This window comes from Osmerus eperlanus, chromosome 11 (assembly GCF_963692335.1).
Source record: "Osmerus eperlanus chromosome 11, fOsmEpe2.1, whole genome shotgun sequence".
In the NCBI taxonomy this organism is placed as follows: domain Eukaryota; kingdom Metazoa; phylum Chordata; class Actinopteri; order Osmeriformes; family Osmeridae; genus Osmerus; species Osmerus eperlanus.
This window is the reverse complement of record NC_085028.1, coordinates 868,806-879,700: the sequence shown is the minus strand read 5'-3', so window position 1 is coordinate 879,700 and position 10,895 is coordinate 868,806. Positions and strand designations below refer to the sequence as shown.

At 49.0% G+C, this 10,895-nt stretch overlaps 8 non-coding genes across 8 annotated transcripts; all 8 read right to left on the bottom strand.

Annotated features, from left to right (window-relative positions):
- Positions 1-2,323: 2,323 nt before the first annotated feature.
- On the bottom strand, positions 2,324-2,394 carry trnag-gcc (transfer RNA glycine (anticodon GCC)). The gene has a single exon. It is a non-coding gene; the product is annotated as a tRNA-Gly (tRNA).
- Positions 2,395-3,388: 994 nt separating this feature from the next.
- On the bottom strand, positions 3,389-3,459 carry trnag-gcc (transfer RNA glycine (anticodon GCC)). Its single transcript has one exon. It is a non-coding gene; the product is annotated as a tRNA-Gly (tRNA).
- A 1,011-nt stretch (positions 3,460-4,470) lies between these two features.
- trnag-gcc (transfer RNA glycine (anticodon GCC)) lies at positions 4,471-4,541 on the bottom strand. Its single transcript has one exon. It is a non-coding gene; the product is annotated as a tRNA-Gly (tRNA).
- Positions 4,542-5,551: 1,010 nt separating this feature from the next.
- Positions 5,552-5,622, bottom strand: trnag-gcc (transfer RNA glycine (anticodon GCC)). The gene has a single exon. It is a non-coding gene; the product is annotated as a tRNA-Gly (tRNA).
- Positions 5,623-6,632: 1,010 nt separating this feature from the next.
- Positions 6,633-6,703, bottom strand: trnag-gcc (transfer RNA glycine (anticodon GCC)). The gene has a single exon. It is a non-coding gene; the product is annotated as a tRNA-Gly (tRNA).
- A 1,010-nt stretch (positions 6,704-7,713) lies between these two features.
- On the bottom strand, positions 7,714-7,784 carry trnag-gcc (transfer RNA glycine (anticodon GCC)). The gene has a single exon. It is a non-coding gene; the product is annotated as a tRNA-Gly (tRNA).
- A 1,010-nt stretch (positions 7,785-8,794) lies between these two features.
- trnag-gcc (transfer RNA glycine (anticodon GCC)) lies at positions 8,795-8,865 on the bottom strand. Its single transcript has one exon. It is a non-coding gene; the product is annotated as a tRNA-Gly (tRNA).
- Positions 8,866-9,875: 1,010 nt separating this feature from the next.
- Positions 9,876-9,946, bottom strand: trnag-gcc (transfer RNA glycine (anticodon GCC)). Its single transcript has one exon. It is a non-coding gene; the product is annotated as a tRNA-Gly (tRNA).
- Positions 9,947-10,895: the final 949 nt, after the last annotated feature.

Here is a 10,895-nt window from a genome sequence, read left to right as displayed (position 1 = left end):
ATAGTGCTACCATAGTGTTGGTGTGGGAACAGTAGGACTGGCGCTGCATTCGTTCATTCTTGTGTGGAGCGATGCAGGGTGAATCCCCTTCTTGGGAGGTTCGGGATAAATGGCTTTTTACCAAGTTACAAGCACAACTAGAGAGGGTACAATTTCTGGGGAAATTGTAGGGTGTGCTTGCTTGCGTCGGTTGGACAGGGGTCCGTTTTTTAATTACATTTTTACAACTGATATTTCTGTATTTTATATAAAAATGCATACTTATTATTTATAAAGATTACATAGATTTAAAAGCATTTTTTTTTGCTGCTCATTTACAACTGAAAATACGAGTGAAGTGTAGAATGAAATGGATGTCTTCTCATTTCCCCTGCAAGAGGCAGTCTCATCGTTGAATCAAAACGAATAAATTTGGAAGACCGGTGTACAAATTGACCTAATCTCTATGACTTAAACGTCCTTTTAAGTTTTTCCCTTCTCGTGATATTTTCATGCATTTAGCCTACTCATTGCATTCATTCATTAATAAAGAACCCCCTTTGAAGATTATTCTACGACGTTACCCGGCAGTAGAAGATGGAATCGCGATTCAAACAGTACCATCTGCTAACTGAAAATATGCCCCCCAAAACGTAAATAAGCTTGACATTTATTTAGTGGAAAATCGCTCATTCATAAGAAGCTCACTGGTAGCGATCATTGTAAGGTAACAACGCAAAATGCGATATAGCCCTGTGTGGAGAAGCTGTCCCGGTAAATTCTACTACTACGGTACAGTACTAGACTACTGCTGTGTTCCTCTCTGTAGCGATTGCGTTGGTTGAATTCGATTAAACGTTCAGTTGTACGGTTTAGGCTGAAATTTATTATTTTCATGAACAGATTGACAAAGTTTAGGCTGTAGCAATGAAGTTCAGGTTAGTAGTTAGATAGACTTTTGATTTAAGTAAGGGGAGTGCCGAACATGTTCTGTCGCCGTTTGACTTCCTAAACAGCTGTGTACTGTAGATGTTTTTGTTGTGTGTCTCGCGTAGGCTACAGCGTTGCAGTGATACACTGGATTGAAACCACAGGTAATGATAATTTGACCCACAAATCGTTTACTTGTTATCTAATGTCATAATAAATCCTACAACGAAAATGTATATGTGAGGAATGTTTATTTTAACGATTGAAAACAGATACATCATAGACCACTGTAGTATGTGTTGCCCGGGCAACAGAGGCTAATGTCATGATGCTAATATTTCAGTGAAATAGTAGACTACCGTTTCCGAAAGTAGATGTGGGCTTACTTCCTTAATAATATCAGCTAATATTGTACATTACACATCACAATTGTGTGTCATATCACAAAGTAAAATGAGTAAATAGTTATCACCCTGGCCTCTTTGCTTGTGGCGTTCCTGCAGCTGCCTTGCAGTAAAGCTATAGTTAGCCTAGCTATCCCCCAAGTTAACAGATGCGAAACGAATGTTCTGCTACAGGTAGTCACGCGTGTTTTCGTGACGTTAGTGACGTAGTGACGTTAGTAACGTCAGTGACTGTGGCTAGCAAATTTGCCACCGTTAGCTTCACTTTTCGCCACAAAAACTTAACTTAAGCCCATGCAACGGAACGTAAATTCCAATAGAAGCAACGCAATCGCTACCAAGACGAACCTTTTGACACCGCCGTTGTGTATGTAGGCCAAATATTGACTGAGTTTTAGGGGGGCGAAAATAAACAATAAATAATATATATGTGAGAGAACAAAGGTTGTGCTCTCGCCGAAGGCTTGAGCACACCCAAATATTATGATTTGTAATATAATGTTGTTAAGAAGAACTAAGCTAGCTACTTCAAGTTGTGTTATCGTCTACTCTCGGTTACTTCAGTCATTCGAGGAGATATGCGAGGGTTCTGATAGCCGCACGCGTCGGCCACCACAAACGTAAAACGATACGATCACAACTCCTTTTCTGTTCCGTCGTAAGTGTCCTTTGCTCGTTCTTGTTTGGAGCGATGCCGGACGTCCCGAATAGCCACCCAGTCATCTTACCGTAAGTCACTCACGTACTACAGAAGTAAAGTGTCCTTCAAATCAAGTTCTGTGAGATGACGGTGAACCACGCTACAATGAACCGCGATAAGCAAAAGGTATTTTTCTCCCCGTCAGGGAATTGAACCCTGGTCTCCCGCGTGACAGGCGGGGATACTGACCACTATACTAACGAGGACACTGCCAGCTGACGTTGTTTGCCGTAGTAGCTCACGAGGATTCACGTGCCAACGAGCCCGAATCAACTCAAACCAAGGCCGACGACGGTCCACGCAAGAGAAATGCATTGGCCGGGAATCGAACCCGGGCCTCTCGCATGGCAGGCGAGAATACTACCACTGAACCACCAATGCGTCCTCGACTGCCGGTTTGGACGGAACGTGGTCTTGCCGTAATGCTAGGAGGGGAGGCGCGAGGAGGGACGTGTCAACTCGCACCAAAAGCCAGAGGGATGCACAGTCTCTTTTTCGTGACTCTTTTTGGATAACCCTCAAGGTGGGGTTCCATGGTGTAACGGTCAGCCCTCTGAATCCAGAAATCCGAGTTCAAATCTCGGTGGAACCTGCCAGAGCTTTAATCTGAGAGCCCAAACCCGCCCTTGACATTGGCTGCTTGGTTTCAACCTTCCACTGAGGACACAGGGGTTGGGACCAATCAGCGTCCCGTGAGGAACCGCTGGCACCGCGCCCCCTAATAGTGCTACCATAGTGTTGGTGTGGGAACAGTAGGACTGGCGCTGCATTCGTTCATTCTTGTGTGGAGCGATGCGGGGTGAATCCCCTTCTTGGGAGGTTCGGGATAAATGTCTTTTTACCAAGTTACAAGCACAAATATTATGATTTGTAATATAATGTTGTTAAGAAGAACTAAGCTAGCTACTTCAAGTTGTGTTATCGTCTACTCTCGGTTACTTCAGTCATTCGAGGAGAGATGCGAGGGTTCTGATAGCCGCACGCGTCGGCCACCACAAACATAAAACGATACGATCACAACTCCTTTTCTGTTCCGTCGTAAGTGTCCTTTGCTCGTTCTTGTTTGGAGCGATGCCGGACGTCCCGAATACCCACCCAGTCATTTAACCGTAACTCACTCACGTACTACAGAAGTAAAGTGTCCTTCGAATCAAGTTCTGTGAGATGACGGTGAACCACGATAAGCAAAAGGCATTTTTCTCCCAGTCAGGGAATTGAACCCTGGTCTCCCGCGTGACAGGCGGGGATACTGACCACTATACTAACGAGGACACTGCCAGCTGACGTTGTTTGCCGTAGTAGCTCACGAGGATTCACCTGCCAACGAGTCCGAATCAACTCAAATCAAGGCCGACGACGGTCCACGCAAGAGAAATGCATTGGCCGGGAATCGAACCCGGGCCTCCCGCATGGCAGGCGAGAATTCTACCACTGAACCACCAATGCGTCCTTGACGGGCCGGTTTGGACGGAATGTGGTCTTGCCGTCATGCTAGGAGGGGAGGCGCGAGGAGGGACGTATCAACTCGCACCAAATGCTAGAGGGATGCACAGTCTCTTTTTCGTGACTCTTTTTGGATAACCCTCAAGGTGGGGTTCCATGGTGTAACGGTCAGCCCTCTGAATCCAGAAATCCGAGTTCAAATCTCGCTGGAACCTGCCAGAGCTTTTATCTGAGAGCCCAAACCCGCCCTTGACAGTGGCTGCTTGGTTTCAACCTTCCACTGAGGACACAGGGGTTGGGACCAATCAGCGTCCCGTGAGGAACCGCTGGCACCGCGCCCCCTAATAGTGCTACCATAGTGTTTGGTGTGGGAACAGTAGGACTGGCGCTGCATTCGTTCATTCTTGTGTGGAGCGATGCGGGGTGAATCCCCTTCTTGGGAGGTTCGGGATAAATGGCTTTTTACCAAGTTACAATCACAAATATTATGATTTGTAATATAATGTTGTTAAGAAGAACTAAGCTAGCTACTTCAAGTTGTGTTATCGTCTACTCTCGGTTACTTCAGTCATTCGAGGAGAGATGCGAGGGTTCTGATAGCCGCACGCGTCGGCCACCACAAACGTAAAACGATACGATCACAACTCCTTTTCTGTTCCGTCGTAAGTGTCCTTTGCTCGTTCTTGTTTGGAGCGATGCCGGACGTCCCGAATAGCCACCCAGTCATCTTACCGTAAGTCACTCACGTACTACAGAAGTAATGTGTCCTTCAAATCAAGTTCTGTGAGATGGCGGTGAACCACGCTACAATGAACCGCGATAAGCAAAAGGTATTTTTCTCCCCGTCAGGGAATTGAACCCTGGTCTCCCGCGTGACAGGCGGGGATACTGACAACTATACTAACGAGGATACTGCCAGCTGAAGTTGTTTGCCGTAGTAGCTCACGAGGATTCACGTGCCAACGAGCCCGAATAAACTCAAACCAAGGCCGACGACGGTCCACGCAAGAGAAATGCATTGGCCGGGAATCGAACCCGGGCCTCCCGCGTGGCAGGCGAGAATTCTACCACTGAACCACCAATGCGTCCTTGACGGGCGGGTTTGGACGGAACGTCGTCTTGCCGTCATGCTAGGAGGGGAGGCGCGAGGAGGGACGTATCAACTCGCACCAAATGCTAGAGGGATGCACAGTCTCTTTTTCGTGACTCTTTTTGGATAACCCTCAAGGTCGGGTTCCATGGTGTAACGGTCAGCCCTCTGAATCCAGAAATACGAGTTCAAATCTCGGTGGAACCTGCCAGAGCTTTTATCTGAAAGCCCAAACCCACCCTTGAAAGTGGCTGCTTGGTTTCAACCTTCCACTGAGGACACAGGGGTTGGGACCAATCAGCGTCCCGTGAGGAACCGCTGGCACCGCGCCCCCTAATAGTGCTACCATAGTGTTGGTGTGGGAACAGTAGGACTGGCGCTGCATTCGTTCATTCTTGTGTGGAGCGATGCGGGGTGAATCCCCTTCTTTGGAGGTTCGGGATAAATGGCTTTTTAACAAGTTACAAGCACAAATATTATGATTTGTAATATAATGTTGTTAAGAAGAACTAAGCTAGCTACTTCAAGTTGTGTTATCGTCTACTCTCGGTTACTTCAGTCATTCGAGGAGAGATGCGAGGGTTCTGATAGCCGCACGTGTCGGCCATCACAAACGTAAAACGATACGATCACAACTCCTTTTCTGTTCCGTCGTAAGTGTCCTTTGCTCGTTCTTGTTTGGAGCGATGCCGGACGTCCCGAATAGCCACCCAGTCATCTTACCGTAACTCACTCACGTACTACAGAAGTAATGTGTCCTTCAAATCAAGTTCTGTGAGATGGCGGTGAACCACGCTACAATGAACCGCGATAAGCAAAAGGTATTTTTCTCCCCGTCAGGGAATTGAACCCTGGTCTCCCGCGTGACAGGCGGGGATACTGACAACTATACTAACGAGGACACTGCCAGCTGACGTTGTTTGCCGTAGTAGCTCACGAGGATTCACGTGCCAACGAGCCCGAATAAACTCAAACCAAGGCCGACGACGGTCCACGCAAGAGAAATGCATTGGCCGGGAATCGAACACGGGCCTCCCGCGTGGCAGGCGAGAATTCTACCACTGAACCACCAATGCGTCCTTGACGGACGGGTTTGGACGGAACGTGGTCTTGCCGTCATGCTAGGAGGGGAGGCGCGAGGAGGGACGTATCAACTCGCACCAAATGCTAGAGGGATGCACAGTCTCTTTTTCGTGACTCTTTTTGGATAACCCTCAAGGTCGGGTTCCATGGTGTAACGGTCAGCCCTCTGAATCCAGAAATCCGAGTTCAAATCTCGGTGGAACCTGCAAGAGCTTTTATCTGAGAGCCCAAACCCGCCCTTGACAGTGGCTGCTTGGTTTCAACCTTCCACTGAGGACACAGGGGTTGGGACCAATCAGCGTCCCGTGAGGAACCGCTGGCACCGCGCCCCCTAATAGTGCTACCATAGTGTTGGTGTGGGAACAGTAGGACTGGCGCTGCATTCGTTCATTCTTGTGTGGAGCGATGCGGGGTGAATCCCCTTTTTTGGAGGTTCGGGATAAATGGCTTTTTACCAAGTTACAAGCACAAATATTATGATTTGTAATATAATGTTGTTAAGAAGAACTAAGCTAGCTACTTCAAGTTGTGTTATCGTCTACTCTCGGTTACTTCAGTCATTCGAGGAGAGATGCGAGGGTTCTGATAGCCGCACGCGTCGCCCACCACAAACGTAAAACGATACGATCACAACTCCTTTTCTGTTCCGTCGTAAGTGTCCTTTGCTCGTTCTTGTTTGGAGCGATGCCGGACGTCCCGAATAGCCACCCAGTCATCTTACCGTAAGTCACTCACGTACTACAGAAGTAAAGTGTCCTTCAAATCAAAATCTGTGAGATGACAGTCAACCACGCTACAATGAACCGCGATAAGCTAAAGGTATTTTTCTCCCCATCAGGGAATTGAACCCTGGTCTCCCGCGTGACAGGCAGGGATACTGACCACTATACTAACGAGGACACTGCCATCTGACGTTGTTTGCCGTAGTAGCTCACGAGGATTCACGTGCCAACGAGCCCGAATAAACTCAAACCAAGGCCGACGACGGTCCACGCAAGAGAAATGCATTGGCCGGGAATCGAACCCGGGCCTCCCGCGTGGCAGGCAAGAATTCTACCACTGAACCACCAATGCGTCCTTGACGGACGGGTTTGGACGGAACGTGGTCTTGCCGTCATGCTAGGAGGGGAGGCGCGAGGAGGGACGTATCAACTCGCACCAAATGCTAGAGGGATGCACAGTCTCTTTTTCGTGACTCTTTTTGGATAACCCTCAAGGTCGGGTTCCATGGTGTAACGGTCAGCCCTCTGAATCCAGAAATCCGAGTTCAAATCTCGGTGGAACATGCCAGAGCTTTTATCTGAGAGCCCAAACCCGCCCTTGACAGTGGCTGCTTGGTTTCAACCTTCCACTGAGGACACAGGGGTTGGGACCAATCAGCGTCCCGTGAGGAACCGCTGGCACCGCGCCCCCTAATAGTGCTACCATAGTGTTGGTGTGGGAACAGTAGGACTGGCGCTGCATTCGTTCATTCTTGTGTGGAGCGATGCGGGGTGAATCCCCTTCTTTGGAGGTTCGGGATAAATGGCTTTTTACCAAGTTACAAGCACAAATATTATGATTTGTAATATAATGTTGTTAAGAAGAACTAAGCTAGCTACTTCAAGTTGTGTTATCGTCTACTCTCGGTTACTTCAGTCATTCGAGGAGAGATGCGAGGGTTCTGATAGCCGCACGTGTCGGCCACCACAAAAGTAAAACGATACGATCACAACTCCTTTTCTGTTCCGTCGTAAGTGTCCTTTGCTCGTTCTTGTTTGGAGCGATGCCGGACGTCCCGAATAGCCACCCAGTCATCTTACCGTAAGTCACTCACGTACTACAGAAGTAATGTGTCCTTCAAATCAAGTTCTGTGAGATGGCGGTGAACCACGCTACAATGAACCGCGATAAGCAAAAGGTATTTTACTCCCCGTCAGGGAATTGAACCCTGGTCTCCCGCGTGACAGGCGGGGATACTGACAACTATACTAACGAGGACACTGCCAGCTGACGTTGTTTGCCGTAGTAGCTCACGAGGATTCACGTGCCAACGAGCCCGAATAAACTCAAACCAAGGCCGACGACGGTCCACGCAAGAGAAATGCATTGGCCGGGAATCGAACCCGGGCCTCCCGCGTGGCAGGCGAGAATTCTACCACTGAACCACCAATGCGTCCTTGACGGGCGGGTTTGGACGGAACGTGGTCTTGCCGTCATGCTAGGAGGGGAGGCGCGAGGAGGGACGTATCAACTCGCACCAAATGCTAGAGGGATGCACAGTCTCTTTTTCGTGACTCTTTTTGGATAACCCTCAAGGTGGGGTTCCATGGTGTAACGGTCAGCCCTCTGAATCCAGAAATCCGAGTTCAAATCTCGGTGGAACCTGCCAGAGCTTTTATCTGAGAGCCCAAACCCGCCCTTGACAGTGGCTGCTTGGTTTCAACCTTCCACTGAGGACACAGGGGTTGGGACCAATCAGCGTCCCGTGAGGAACCGCTGGCACCGCGCCCCCTAATAGTGCTACCATAGTGTTGGTGTGGGAACAGTAGGACTGGCGCTGCATTCGTTCATTCTTGTGTGGAGCGATGCGGGGTGAATCCCCTTCTTTGGAGGTTCGGGATAAATGGCTTTTTACCAAGTTACAAGCACAAATATTATGATTTGTAATATAATGTTGTTAAGAAGAACTAAGCTAGCTACTTCAAGTTGTGTTATCGTCTACTCTCGGTTACTTCAGTCATTCGAGGAGAGATGCGAGGGTTCTGATAGCCGCACGTGTCGGCCACCACAAACGTAAAACGATACGATCACAACTCCTTTTCTGTTCCGTCGTAAGTGTCCTTTGCTCGTTCTTGTTTGGAGCGATGCCGGACGTCCCGAATAGCCACCCAGTCATCTTACCGTAAGTCACTCACGTACTACAGAAGTAATGTGTCCTTCAAATCAAGTTCTGTGAGATGGCGGTGAACCACGCTACAATGAACCGCGATAAGCAAAAGGTATTTTTCTCCCCGTCAGGGAATTGAACCCTGGTCTCCCGCGTGACAGGCGGGGATACTGACAACTATACTAACGAGGACACTGCCAGCTGACGTTGTTTGCCGTAGTAGCTCACGAGGATTCACGTGCCAACGAGCCCGAATAAACTCAAACCAAGGCCGACGACGGTCCACGCAAGAGAAATGCATTGGCCGGGAATCGAACCCGGGCCTCCCGCGTGGCAGGCGAGAATTCTACCACTGAACCACCAATGCGTCCTTGACGGGCGGGTTTGGACGGAACGTGGTCTTGCCGTCATGCTAGGAGGGGAGGCGCGAGGAGGGACGTATCAACTCGCACCAAATGCTAGAGGGATGCACAGTCTCTTTTTCGTGACTCTTTTTGGATAACCCTCAAGGTGGGGTTCCATGGTGTAACGGTCAGCCCTCTGAATCCAGAAATCCGAGTTCAAATCTCGGTGGAACCTGCCAGAGCTTTTATCTGAGAGCCCAAACCCGCCCTTGACAGTGGCTGCTTGGTTTCAACCTTCCACTGAGGACACAGGGGTTGGGACCAATCAGCGTCCCGTGAGGAACCGCTGGCACCGCGCCCCCTAATAGTGCTACCATAGTGTTGGTGTGGGAACAGTAGGACTGGCGCTGCATTCGTTCATTCTTGTGTGGAGCGATGCGGGGTGAATCCCCTTCTTTGGAGGTTCGGGATAAATGGCTTTTTACCAAGTTACAAGCACAAATATTATGATTTGTAATATAATGTTGTTAAGAAGAACTAAGCTAGCTACTTCAAGTTGTGTTATCGTCTACTCTCGGTTACTTCAGTCATTCGAGGAGAGATGCGAGGGTTCTGATAGCCGCACGTGTCGGCCACCACAAACGTAAAACGATACGATCACAACTCCTTTTCTGTTCCGTCGTAAGTGTCCTTTGCTCGTTCTTGTTTGGAGCGATGCCGGACGTCCCGAATAGCCACCCAGTCATCTTACCGTAAGTCACTCACGTACTACAGAAGTAATGTGTCCTTCAAATCAAGTTCTGTGAGATGGCGGTGAACCACGCTACAATGAACCGCGATAAGCAAAAGGTATTTTTCTCCCCGTCAGGGAATTGAACCCTGGTCTCCCGCGTGACAGGCGGGGATACTGACCACTATACTAACGAGGACACTGCCAGCTGACGTTGTTTGCCTTAGTAGCTCACGAGGATTCACGTGCCAACGAGCCCGAATCAACTCAAACCAAGGCCGGCGACGGTCCACGCAAGAGAAATGCATTGGCCGGGAATCGAACCCGGGCCTCCCGCGTGGCAGGCGAGAATTCTACCACTGAACCACCAATGCGTCCTTGACGGGCCGGTTTGGACGGAACGTGGTCTTGCCGTCATGCTAGGAGGGGAGGCGCGAGGAGGGACGTGTCAACTCGCACCAAAAGCCAGAGGGCTGCACAGTCTCTTTCGTGACTCTTTTTGGATAACCCTCAAGGTGGGTTTCCATTGCGTAACGGTCAGCCCTCTGAATCCAGAAATTCGAGTTCAAATCTCAGTGGAACCTGACAGAGCTTTTATCTGAGAGCCCAAACCCGCCCTTGACAGTGGCTGCTTGGTTTCAACCTTCCACTGAGGACACAGGGGTTGGGACCAATCAGCGTCCCGTGAGGAACCGCTGGCACCGCGCCCCCTAATAGTGCTACCATAGTGTTGGTGTGGGAACAGTAGGACTGGCGCTGCATTCGTTCATTCTTGTGTGGAGCGATGCGGGGTGAATCCCCTTCTTGGGAGGTTCGGGATAAATGGCTTTTTATCAAGTTACAAGCACAAATATTTGGGTGTGCTTTGCCAAAGGTTGTGCAAGGGCACAACCTTTGTTCTCTCACATATATATTATTGGGTGTGCTCAAGCATTCGGTGAGAGCACAACCTTTGTTCTCTCACATATATATTATTATTTATTATTGTTTATTTTCGCCCCCCTAAAACTCAGTCAATATTTGGCCTACATAGACAAAGTAGGTGTCAAAAGTTTCGTCTTGGTAGCGATTGAGTTGCTTCTATTGGAATTTACGTTCCGTTGCATGGTTTAGGCTGAAGTTAAGTTTTTGTGGCAAAAAGTGAAGCTAACGGTGGCTAATTTGCTAGCCACAGTCACTGACGTTACTAACGTCACTACGTCACTAACGTCACGAAAACACGCGTGACTACCTTTGGCAGAACATTCGTTTCGCATCTGTTAACTTGGGGGATAGCTAGGCTAACTATAGCTTTACTGCAAGGCAGCTGCAGAAACGCCACAA